The sequence below is a fragment of the Erpetoichthys calabaricus genome, chromosome 5 (genome assembly GCF_900747795.2).
Source record: "Erpetoichthys calabaricus chromosome 5, fErpCal1.3, whole genome shotgun sequence".
NCBI lineage: Eukaryota > Metazoa > Chordata > Cladistia > Polypteriformes > Polypteridae > Erpetoichthys > Erpetoichthys calabaricus.
In genome coordinates, this window is record NC_041398.2 from 95,001 (window position 1) to 107,235 (window position 12,235).

The window sequence follows — 12,235 nt, forward strand, 5'->3', positions numbered from 1 at the left end:
TGCGAACTGTTAACCTTCAGCACCTTAGAACGGTTTCCTGTCCGTTTCAAGAAAAACGCACGCTGCACTGTTTCCACCCGGGGACCTTTTCGCGTGTGAGGCGAACGTGATAACCACTACACTATGGACACCAAGTGTGTCCACAGTCTCTTCTGCCTTCCTGCTGGGCTGAGCAGTTGCTCCAAGTGGAGACTTAAAATGGACTTTCCTTCACCAATACTAGTTTGGCAGACAAATTTCATACCTTCATGTACACCCCCCTTCTCCCTAAAAGGGGGACCTTAAGTCTCTTGACGTATGGTGCACGCAGAAGGGCCACATTCTCCTAACTGTTTAACCTGGAAGCTCAATGTCAGCATGTTTCCACCTGGTTTTGAACCAAGGTCCTCTCGTGTGTGAGGCGATCGTGATAACCACTACACTTTGGAAACCTGAGTCTGCTAGTGCCTACTTGGCCTGGGTGGAGAAGGGCCTAGCGTGCAATGCTTGGTCTTCTCGAGTAAACAAGACAAAAGAAATGAATACAAAGATTATAAAAGGCAGAAACCAGTTAATCTCCGAAAAAATGAATAGCGATAAAGGCAGGGAATGTAGATCCTTGCTACTCTTACCGTATAGGGAGGGTGGCGTAGAGACGTCAGTGCGCTCTTGTGTTGCGCACTGTTAACGTTTGGCACCTTAGAACGTTTTTTCTGTTTTGGTTTAGGTTTTATACATTGCGATTTGAACGTGGAAACGTTCTTGTGCAACATTTTTTTATGTTCGCACCGTTTATACATGAGGCCCCAGGGGTTCGCATCGTTGATCCTCCTCTTGTGAAAAGTTTTTTTTTTAATTCCTGCATTTAACAGAAATTTCCAGCTTGGACAGATAGTGAGCGAATCGATCTATCGAGGGAAGTGTAGCTGCTTCTGTGTGTTTTCTCCTGGTACAGATGAGACCACGCTCCTACTGATGTTTGAAGAGTATTTATTTGGTCTCTCTCTCTCTTTTTTCAGCTGTCAAACACTGTGAAAAACTAAAATAAAATAAAGCTTGTAAATTAAACAATTAATGAAATATACAGGTGTAAGGATAACAAATGAAAACCTACCGTGTGCACCTTCTGACCAGAAATTCAGGAGTCTCTATTACAGTCTCTCTGATACTTCACTTCTTACTATCTTATTAAAACTAAACAGCTCAGCGTCCATTAAGCTTGTTACTATGTGAATTTCTGCTCCACCAATGAACCTCATCATGTGACCACTGTGCCCTTCCGTTCAGACCAACTTTGTAAACTTATGTACAAATCTATTCAGATTATAAAATAAATAAAATTACAATTAGAAAAGCAATTATTATCAACAATAACATTGCACCACAATTATTATGATATACAATATAATTTACAAAATATATTTTACAATTATACACACACATATATTTTGCGACAGCTACAGAAAGGTTGGGCCGCTGTAGTCGGCCAGGGGTCACACGCACCTAATTATATTGTGTATGTAAAAACTTTAACTGTAAAACGTAATAACCTTCATATTCGTTTGTTTGGAGACCCTGGTGTCGTACTGAATTTATATTGTAGATAAACATCACATAATCTACTGTCCAGTATGCCTAAATGTGTCTTTTAGTTTCTGATCGTCATACGGCACTTCCTTCTTGGGACAATTCGCTCTAAACAGTTTCAGCCAATCAGCGCCTTCCAAACACGCAGCAGGACAGCGTGAGCCTTCATTGTCTTATGCGGCGCGGCCTCTTCGTTTCTTTGTCTTATATTGAGTTGTTAGACTTTTTACTGTTAAGTGCTGTTTGAGCGGCCGTTTAGTACAACAGGTGGCTTACTGAGCTCTTAAATCGATATTGAAATGAACACACAGGCCTCCTAAATTAGTTATTGAAATGCCTACGTTTACAGTGTCCGTTTTAGGAAGTTGTAGTTTTGACTTGTTCCTGTTATTATGAATTATAATTTCTCAGTGTCACATATTATTTGTTACTACTCACGAGTCCCGCTTCATTGCGATTCTGTTTTATATTCTGTATATGCAAACATTTTAAACGGAGCGTTTATTGAACTGAGTATAGCAGACTTGTTATCTTCTTAAAATGACTTTATTTATATGATATTGACAACTAATCATAAGGTGAGAAATCAAGGAGGCTGTGAGTTTCATGGACTGCGCTGTTTCTTTGTTTTCGTGACATCGCGTTAGTAGAGAATGCGTGACGTTAACAATGCATTGTGTCCTAAATGACAGCGCACACGCTTTGTGATAAAAGGCCAATGAGTCTCAGTTTTCTCATTAATATATTTTGACAGTGTATTTTAGTGAGAATGATTATAAACATATTTCCCTTGTTCATTTCCCATGTAGATATGTAACGTTTGGTGAGAATAAATAAAAAAGTAACAAAACATATAATAATTATATTGCATTGTTTATGATTAACAAAACTCATCGTTTATCTGAAATGTTCTCCTTATACAGTTGATTTAGTCCAGTTCTGAAGGTGTACAATGTCGGTATTCTCCATTGCATTTCCCCCCAGTGTAACGCATGCCATTGTAAGTGAGGGGTGGCAGACAAGCTCACGTAATGGGTGATAAGGCACCTCCTCACCCTGATGCCATGAGGGCTCTTCGAATGAATATTACCATCTTGAGCTTTTTCTCATTCCTGCCAGTTTACTATTATTATTATTATTGAAGACGTATGTAGAGGACATGTGTGTCTTATTTTATGTGTGTGACAGGACGGACGGTAAAACCTTGAATGAAACTCCGTGTTGATGCTTTGGGTAACACGACAGGTGAGGAGCAGGGAAGTTAAAGATCGAGTGTATTAGTCGAGGTATAGCTGCGATTCTTAGGAGACGATCTATTTCAGGAATCTCAGTTCGAATCCCGCTCATGGCATATTGCTAAATGGAAGAATATATCTCTAAAATATATTATTTTAAAACTTTCTCTTCAACTAATGGTGCTTTGAATTCTACTTTGCATATTTAGTTATTTATATTGCTTTTTTTAATAAAATAAAAACTGTTTAATGAATGATTGATTTGTCAAGGAACACATGGACAACACGCATTGTTAAAATTACACTTAAAGAAACTGTCTGCCCATTCTATTGAATCATAATTATAATAAATAATAATGCATTTCACTTACTTATATAGCACCTTTACTGTGGTCTCAGACAGCTGCACAGATAATCAAGAGGGGTACAATAAAAATGAAAGCACAATAAGAATTAATAATAGTGCTCAGCCTTGTATTCTAGTTGATGATGACATTGAATTAATATCCATCCATTTTCCAACCCACTGAATCCAAACACAGGGTCACGGGGGTCTGCTGGAGCCAATCCCAGCCAACACAGGGCACAAGGCAGGGAACCAATCCCGGGCAGGGTGCCAACCCACCGCAGGACACACACAAACACACACTAGGGCCAACTTAGAAATGCCAATCCACCTAAGCTGCATGTCTTGGGACTGTGGGAGGAAACCGGAGCGCCCAGCGGAAACCCACGCAGACACGGGGAGAACATGCAAACTCCACGCAGGGAGGACCCGGGAAGCGAACCCGGGTCTCCTAACTGCGAGGCAGCAGCGCTACCACTGCGCCACCCTGAATTAATATGATGTAGGTAAAAATAAATATTTAGAAATATTGCAAAGGCAAATGTTTATATACTTAGCGTAAAACAACTATATGTGTTCTAATAAACAGCACACACACCACTTAGTTATATTTAGTTATATATGTTCTACGGCACAATTAGAATCGTCTGAGTATTAAAGGTGTAGGTCTATTTTATAAGCACATTTTATGACATCAATGTTAATACAGAGTATAACTATAATTATTATTATTCTATATTGCCATTGATATGAACAATTTGTGAAATTAGTGTTAAGTATAAAAAAATTAAAAATAAACCAATCACTTGTTTTTATATATAATTTTTACTGCAATAATTCATTAAAAATTATTGGTCTTTATACAGTAATCCCTCCTCCATTGCGGGGGTTGTGTTCCAGAGCCACCCGCGAAATAAGAAAATCCGCGAAGTAGAAACCATATGTTTATACGGTTATTTTTATATTGTCATGCTTGGGTCACAGATTTGCGCAGAAACACAGGAGGTTGTAGAGAGACAGGAACGTTATTCAAGCACTGCAAACAAACATTTGTCTCTTTTTCAAAAGTTTAAACTGTGCTCCATGACAAGACAGAGATGACAGTTCTGTCTCACAATTAAAAGAATGCAAACATATCTTCCTCTTCAAAGGAGTGCGCATCAGGAGCACAGAATGTCAGAAAGTGAGAGAAAACCAAACAAATCAATAGGGCTATTTGGCTTTTAAGTATGCGAAGCACCGCGGCACAAAGCTGTTGAAGGCGGCAGCTCACACCCCCTCCGTCAGGAGCAGAGAAAGAGAGAGAGAGAGAGAGAGAGAGAGAGAGAGAGAGAGAGAGAGAGAGAGAGAGAGAGAGAGAGAGAGAGAGAAAAACAAACAGTCAAAAATCAATACGTGCCCTTTGAGCTTTTAAGTATGCGAAGCACCGTGCAGCATGTCGCTTCACTAAGCAGCTGCACACAGAAGGTTGCAACTCTTTCAGCATTTTTAGACGAGCATCCGTATCGTCTAGGTGTGCGAACAGCCCCCCTGCTCACACCCCCTACGTCAGGATCAGAGGAAGTCAGCGCAAGAGAGAGAGAGAGAGAGAGAGAAAAGTAAGTTGGGTAGCTTCTCAGCCATCTGCCAATAGCGTTCTTTGTATGAAATCAACTGGGCAAACCAACTGAGGAAGCATGTACCAGAAATTAAAAGACCCATTGTCCGCAGAAACCCGCGAACCAGCAAAAAATCCGCGATATATATTTAAATATGCTTACATATAAAATCCGCGATAGAGTGAAGCCGCGAAAGGCGAATTGCAATATAGCGAGGGATCACTGTATACCAGAAAGACTTTCCTAGGGTCTTCTGTAGGAAATATGTACACACATGTACACACGCTGGTGCACGCATGTTGTTGCCGCTCCTCCCTGTTAACAACACTTTTCGCAAAATTCGCATTAATTCTTAAATGGCTTAATATTTACAGATTTTATGGACTCCACTTTGACTGGGAACAGCTGAGTGTGTGGATTACGGGACAAGACCTACGAACATTTCTTTGTACCTGGCGATCTAGCACCTCGGGATGATCTGTCTCCATGATTATATTCGCTATGCTGATCTGCTCCCATTTCATCTTACAGTACTCTACGACTGGGAACTGATCTGATGTTCATACTAACCTGGTTTATGGCTCCTGGGTGATCACACCTGAAATTACCAGGCGTTCCTGTTTGTGGCTGTGTAATTGAACCTCCAAATCCTGCTACCTCCTCCTGTTATGCTTTCTGCTGCTTACTGTCACCGCTCACCTACACTACCACACCCGCCTGTCCTACCAGTCTGCTGTGCTGTGCTGCTTCTCCACTGCTATCAGATAAGTATCACTCACTGTCATGCTAAAATACTCTCATGACAAACTCCTTCTTATTAAACACTTTGTCCAGAGCAAATGGTCTGACTGGAACATCCTAAAGGACGCCGGTATTTTGCAGCACCCAAAATATGTACATCGTGGGTCAGGTCACCGCCACCGCCCGGTTGCAAATGAAAAGACCACCGGCAGTATTTGCTCAGGAATACGCCGTCCTTCTCATGACCCTGGAAATAGAAGTGTCAGTGTGCCGAATTTACATTATGTGGAAATAAACTCTGATCACGGCTCTGTGCAAAAAGAAGTCTCATTACCTAATATTGCACTGTTTAACTCGAGATCTCTTAATGGCAAAGCATTGGTGCTGTCAGAACTCATCACTGACACCAAACTTGATATTATGTGTTTAACGGAGACTTGGCAAAAACCAAACGAATTTACGTCTCTCACAGAGGCGACTCCACCTGGTTACACTTTCCACACAGAGCCTCGCAGCTCAAGACAAGGCGGAGGAGTTGCAGTAATTGTCAGAGTGGAGTTAAACATCAAATGAGTCCTGATTGACTGTCCATTGTGTTTTGAGTGCCTGGCTCTTAAACTAATAATGGAATCAGGTCCTGTCTCACTCATTGTTCTTTATCGTCCCCCAAAATACAACGCATCCTTCATATCCGATCTGACTGAACTATTAACCCATTTAAGTTCCTTTTCCCTGAGAGTCATCCTTCTTGGTGATTTCAACATTCATATTGACATTCCCACATCTAAATTGAGAAATGACTTCCTATCCTTACTGGACTGTCTTGACTTGACACCACATGTTGATTGTCCCCCCCACTCTGGTATTCATATATTAGATCTGATCTGTACATCTGGACTATCTGTTGCCAACATTTACAGCAGTGATGTGGGACTCTCTGACCATAAAGCAGTGCTTTTCATTGTTTTGTTATCTCTCCATCCTCTTATCTGTAAATGACAAATCTCTTACAGAAACCTTAAAAATATCTGTCCCTCTGTTCTTTCTGGATCCATTTCTGATCTTTTACTGTCTTCACTTATTCCATCAACACTAGATAGTCTTGTTGACCACTATAACTCAGCCCTTCATTCATCATTAGATAAAACAGCTCCTTTAAAATATAAGGAGGTTTCCTTTAAACGTTCAGCTCCTTGGTATAACTCAGAGCTATGGTCTATAAAAGCAGATGGCTGACGCCTTGAGAGAATGTGACGTAAGACTGGCCTCACGTGGACATCCAGGCTTTCTCTGACCACCAAAGAGCTTACAGAGAAGCACTAACTGCTGCCAAGAACACCCACAATGGTAGAATAATAGAAAGTGGCCATGATAACCCAAGGGTTCTGTTCTCCGTAGTTAATAAACTACTCGAACCCGCATCTGGCCAAACTACCTCTTCTACTGAAGTCTTAGAGAAATTCCTCCACTTTTTGCATAACAAAATTAAAGATCTAAATAATTCAACTAACATAAATACATCATCTGTTTATATCTCTCCCTGTTTTCCCACTCCATCCAGCTCCTTCTCTAAGTTCTCACCAGTCACATCTGCGGCTGACTACTTGTGTACTGGACCCCATCCCCAGAACACTACTTAAATCCTGCCTTCATGCCATAATCCCGACTGTTACAACAATAATAAACTCATCTCTTGACACTGGCTCTGTCCCGCCTACTTTTAAAATCACTTCTGTAACCCCAATGTTCAAAAAGTCTGGTCTTGATGCTGACAATCTTAACAATTTCTGCCCTATTTCCCACCTACCTTTCCTGTCAAAAGTTCTCAAGCGTGTTGTAGCTTCCCAACTCAGTCACACAAGGAGCTCCTCAGGGCTCTGTCCTTGGCCCTCTTCTCTTCTGTATTTATATGCTTCCCTTTGGTCATATTATACGTAGCTATGGACTGAGTTATCATTTTTATGCAGATGATACTCAATTCTACTTCAATATTAAATGTGGAACTTCATCAGAGCTTTCTCAGCTCACAACCTGCCTCAGTGAAATTAAAACCTGGATGGAGCAGAACTCTTTAAAATTAAATTGCAACAAAACCGAACTCCTGTAAATTGTGACTAAAATGCAACTTACTAAAATGAGCTCCTTCCCAGTCAATCTTGAAAGTGATCTCATCAGACCTGCCTCTACTGCAAAGAATCTTGGTGTCATTTTTGGTTCCTCCCTCTCTTATCTTGCCCACATAAATCACATTAAGAAACTTTCTTACTTTCATCTCCATAACATATCTCGTGTTCGCTCCTTCATCTCCTTCTCTAATGCTGAGAATCTTGTCCCTGCTTTTATCACATCCCGCATCGATTATTGTAACTCATTACTGGCAGGTGCCCCTTCTAATCTTATATCACAGCTCCAGCTTATTCAAAACTCAGCTGCAAGAGTCCTGACACGAAGCTGCAGCATCAAGCACATCACACCCATCCTGCTCCCCTTGTCCTACAGGACTGAATATAAAATCCTACTAATAACCTACAAAACCTTAAACAACCTCGTGCCAAACTACATCAGTGACCTTCTCCATCACTATGTGCCTGTCTGCCCACTCTGATTCTGGCATTCTTGTTGTACCCCACACTAATCTACACTCCATGGGTGACAGCAGGGCCTTATAGCGCCCAGACTCTGGAATGACCTACCGAAATTAATCAGGTCAGCTGACTCCATGAATTGTTTTAAAAAACAACTCAAAACTCATCTGTTCAGGAAGGCTGTTAGCTATACTTGACTTTATTACCCTTCTCTCAGTTTACTTCTCTGTCAAGATGCTCATGTAACCTGTGTGTGTGTGCGAGACCATCAATTATGGTGTCTGTTAGGCCTTTTCTCTGAATTCACTGTCGTAATTTTCTTTATTTATTTATCTGGTTTGTACAATGCTATATACTGTATACGCTGCCATTCTTTATTATATTCTGTAAGTGCCTTGAGCATGGGAAAGGCGCTATATAAATAAAATGAATTATTATTATTATTATTATTATTATTATTATTATTATTATTATTATAGTTCATCTGTCTTTTCAGATAAAAATTAACTCACCCAAACAATGAATTAAAAAAAGAAAAAGTTTTTACATTGGCAAAGATAAAGTAAAAAAAAAGTTTTCACTTTCTATGATTTGTCTTTTTAGAATTATACAGCACTTCATATTATTATTTTTAAAGCTTATTCTGTAAAATCAAACGATGATTATACAATCCATCCATTTTCCAACCCGCTGAATCCGAACACAGGGGTCTGCTGGAGCCAATCCCAGAGAACCAATCCTGGGCAGGGTGCCAACCCACCACAGGACACATACAAACACACTAGGACCAAGTTAGAATCACCAATCCTGCATGTCTTTGGACTGAGGGAGGAAACCCATGCAGACACGGGGAGAACATGCAAACTCCACGCAGGGAGGACCCGGGAAGCAAACCCGGGTCTCCTAACTGCGAGGCAGCAGCACTACCACTGCGCCACCCATTATACAATTCGATGTTTATTATAATTACACATTATTATATCTTTCTTGATTTGCACAAACCGACACTCGTGAGTAACATTTTTAGAAAGTTCAAAAATAAACACAAATCGCAAAGCGTCTGTGTGACTCAACAAGCTTTTGCAGAATCCATTAACTGTTAAGAGGCTGGCCCGCCCTTTCCGAGTTTTGGTAGCCAACGTGAGCCGTCATTGGCCAATTCTTGGTAGCCGAAACAGGTTGTGAATGGTCAATTTTTCGTAGCCGATAGCGCCAATATACAGTACTACATAGTGTCTCCAAAGTATATTTAACTTACAGACAAGTACTACATAATTGTTTTTCACAAAGTCCTTATTTTAACTTCAGGCAAGAACAATACACGAGCCCCAATTAGGATCTGAACTCCTGTCAGCACACCTTACCGCTGCAGCGGGGACAATGGCTTTTACACATTGAGCCAAAGCAGTTTAGCAGACGAGTGATTGACCAAATCGGCTGCTGACTGCACAGATAGTAATGCCTTAAGTTAAATTCATATTAGTGTCTGCTTAGGCACAGCCACAGACATTGCTGTAGTCTTTACTGCCTGTAAGTTAATAACAGATTGAACTTTCTTTCAGTGTGATCATTGAGTCAGTTGATGTTTAAACAGGTCCAAGTGCTCAGGGACTTAAAGACAACAAAGAAATGGGACAGGCATGCAGTTATCAAACCGTTCTTAAAAGGTTCACAAACGTTTAGAAGTGATTTTGTAAAGATTTGAAATAAAAGAACATTTATAACCTTTGAACAGAACTTAATAAGAACTTTTTTTTTTTTGCTAGATAAATTTTCTCTTTTATGTGTCAACTGTTTAAGTTAGAAGTTTTACTAAAGCTTTTAAAAATGAAGATATTTTGTCTGTGGAATCATTTTGACACGTCAGGCTTTTGCCAAATCCCTTTATGTATGTTAGAGCTGCTGAACTACAGTTGTTCTTCCAGCTGGACCACAGGCAGGTCACGTGACTTGTTCGAGGTCACATGGTGTCAATAGCTGAATTTGAACCTGCAACTTCAGAGTTTGATGTCCAAATTCCTACCCATTACCCACCTTTTAAAATAAATGAAACAGTACAAGTAAAGTGGTGGCACACTGGTTGGAGTTCCTTCCTCACACTGAGGTGCCATTTATAGTCTGGCCACTCCGTGTGTGGTCTTTACATGTTCTGCTGCTGTCTGTTCAATTTCTGCACCTTTCTCTCATATATGAAAGACAGGCCTGATCTGATTAATCGATCACAAATCAAAATCAGCCAATCTTCACTCCAAATGACTTGACTCATGATCAGCAAATTAGCTGATCTTAACATCTGATCTTCAATGATAAAAAGCATGCAAGACAAAGTTCCAACATTACCAAAATACAGAAACACGTCCTCGCCAGTCTAACAGTTTTATTGCCTTCCTACAATAAATAACAAATTTGCGGTTAGTAATATTTGTGTAAAAAGAAGTCAGTCATGGAGGATTCTCTGCTAACACTTTCAACAATACAAACCTTATTCAGCATCTGAGAAGTCAACACAAGAGGGACTGCTGTGAAGAACGAGCTGTTCAAAGCCTGAGGTGACCATCAAGCTTAGTCTAGCTCAGTCGCCTACTCTCACTCGGCCTCAAATAATGGCAGCACTGAATTGTGTTTCTGGTTATTCTGGTGCTTCCCCTCATCTCCAAAAACATGCAGGTGAAGTGGAGTGGTGACTCCAAACTGACCTGATGTGACTGTGGGAGACAGAAGGGCCCAAGATCATCTCCAAGTGAAGATGTCACACCACTGCCAACTTGTCCAGGCCATGCTGCCCCAGCAAGTTTAGGCTGAGAGCAGAACACAAGATGCTGAAAGAAGACCCTGAGACCCCCTGAATGTCATCATGGCTCGTACAGGTAGTTCTTGTCACTGTTAACATCAAAGTGCATGAGATTACCATTAGAAAGATGAGGCACATATTAGGTGTGCACTGGCTTGAACAAATTCACTCTTATTTAGTGCACAGGGTGAGGAATTTATTCTTACTTATTTATTTCTTTTTGTGGACATTTCTGCCTTAACTGCCGCAAAATTTAAGAAATATACATGTGTTTAACAAAATATGACTTTTGATATTCTCATTAAACGTAAAGCACTGTAAGCCTAACATACATCACAATTTCAGTCAAAGCCTCATGATGTTCAAGTCATGCGCTCAACACTTTAGATTTTTCCTTATTCACCCAAGTTTTCTAATTTATCATTTATTAGGTAACCTATTGGCAGGTGATCTTTATCCAAGTTCAACTAATCATGTTTTCCACTCATTTCAATCTTCTAAAAACATCAAAGTAACCACGTTAGAATTTATAAATGCTCTCTTTCCTTTATATTTAATCACATTACTCACTCATTCCAACACTCCCAGGTGACTCTTCTCCTTCTCTCTCATTTCCGTCGGTGATTTTCTCTTCAGACTCCGATAACTCTGATTTCAGCTCTATAGAATTCTCCTGTGTAGCCAGTCGTCCCGTATTAGTGGACCAGGGCTGTAAACTCGATGGAGATTCTTCACAGGCATCTTGCTTCAAAATATCCTCAGTTTCATGCTTTTGAAGTTCAAGACCAACAGAGAAATCATTCAAATCCTCAGCTTTAATTGCAACAGTCACCCCCTTGCACTCCTCCTCCACTTTAAAAACTGAAATTCTTTCTTTGTGATCCTCCAGCTTCACACACACATCCTCTGGTGTGAGCCACTCACAGTCCTCTTCTTTAATGTCCACTGTTCTTTCATCCATGCAATCTTCTTTGGCAGAGGCCATGCTCTGTGGGAAACTCTTCTCTCTCTTTAAGTGTCTGCCCTTCTCTTCTCAGATTCACTTCTCACATGGACAGCCCTGAGCTGGAGGCCATTAGACACCACAGTGTATGGCCATGTGAAATGGGAAAGCCCTGTGAAAATAAAAGTGGTAGAATTAACTTCATAAAGTCAGTGAAAATAATGTGCACACTTCAGGGTCACAGTGCCATGCATAAGGTTTGGGTCAAAGTCACATTTTTCTTGATTTCCTCCTCTGCCTCACAGTTTAAAATTACAAATCAAACAATTCAGATGTGATCAAAGTGCACTGCAGACCTTCATTAAAGGGGATTTGCATACATTTCAGTGCCACCATGTAGATATGACAACACTTTATCTACACGGCACCA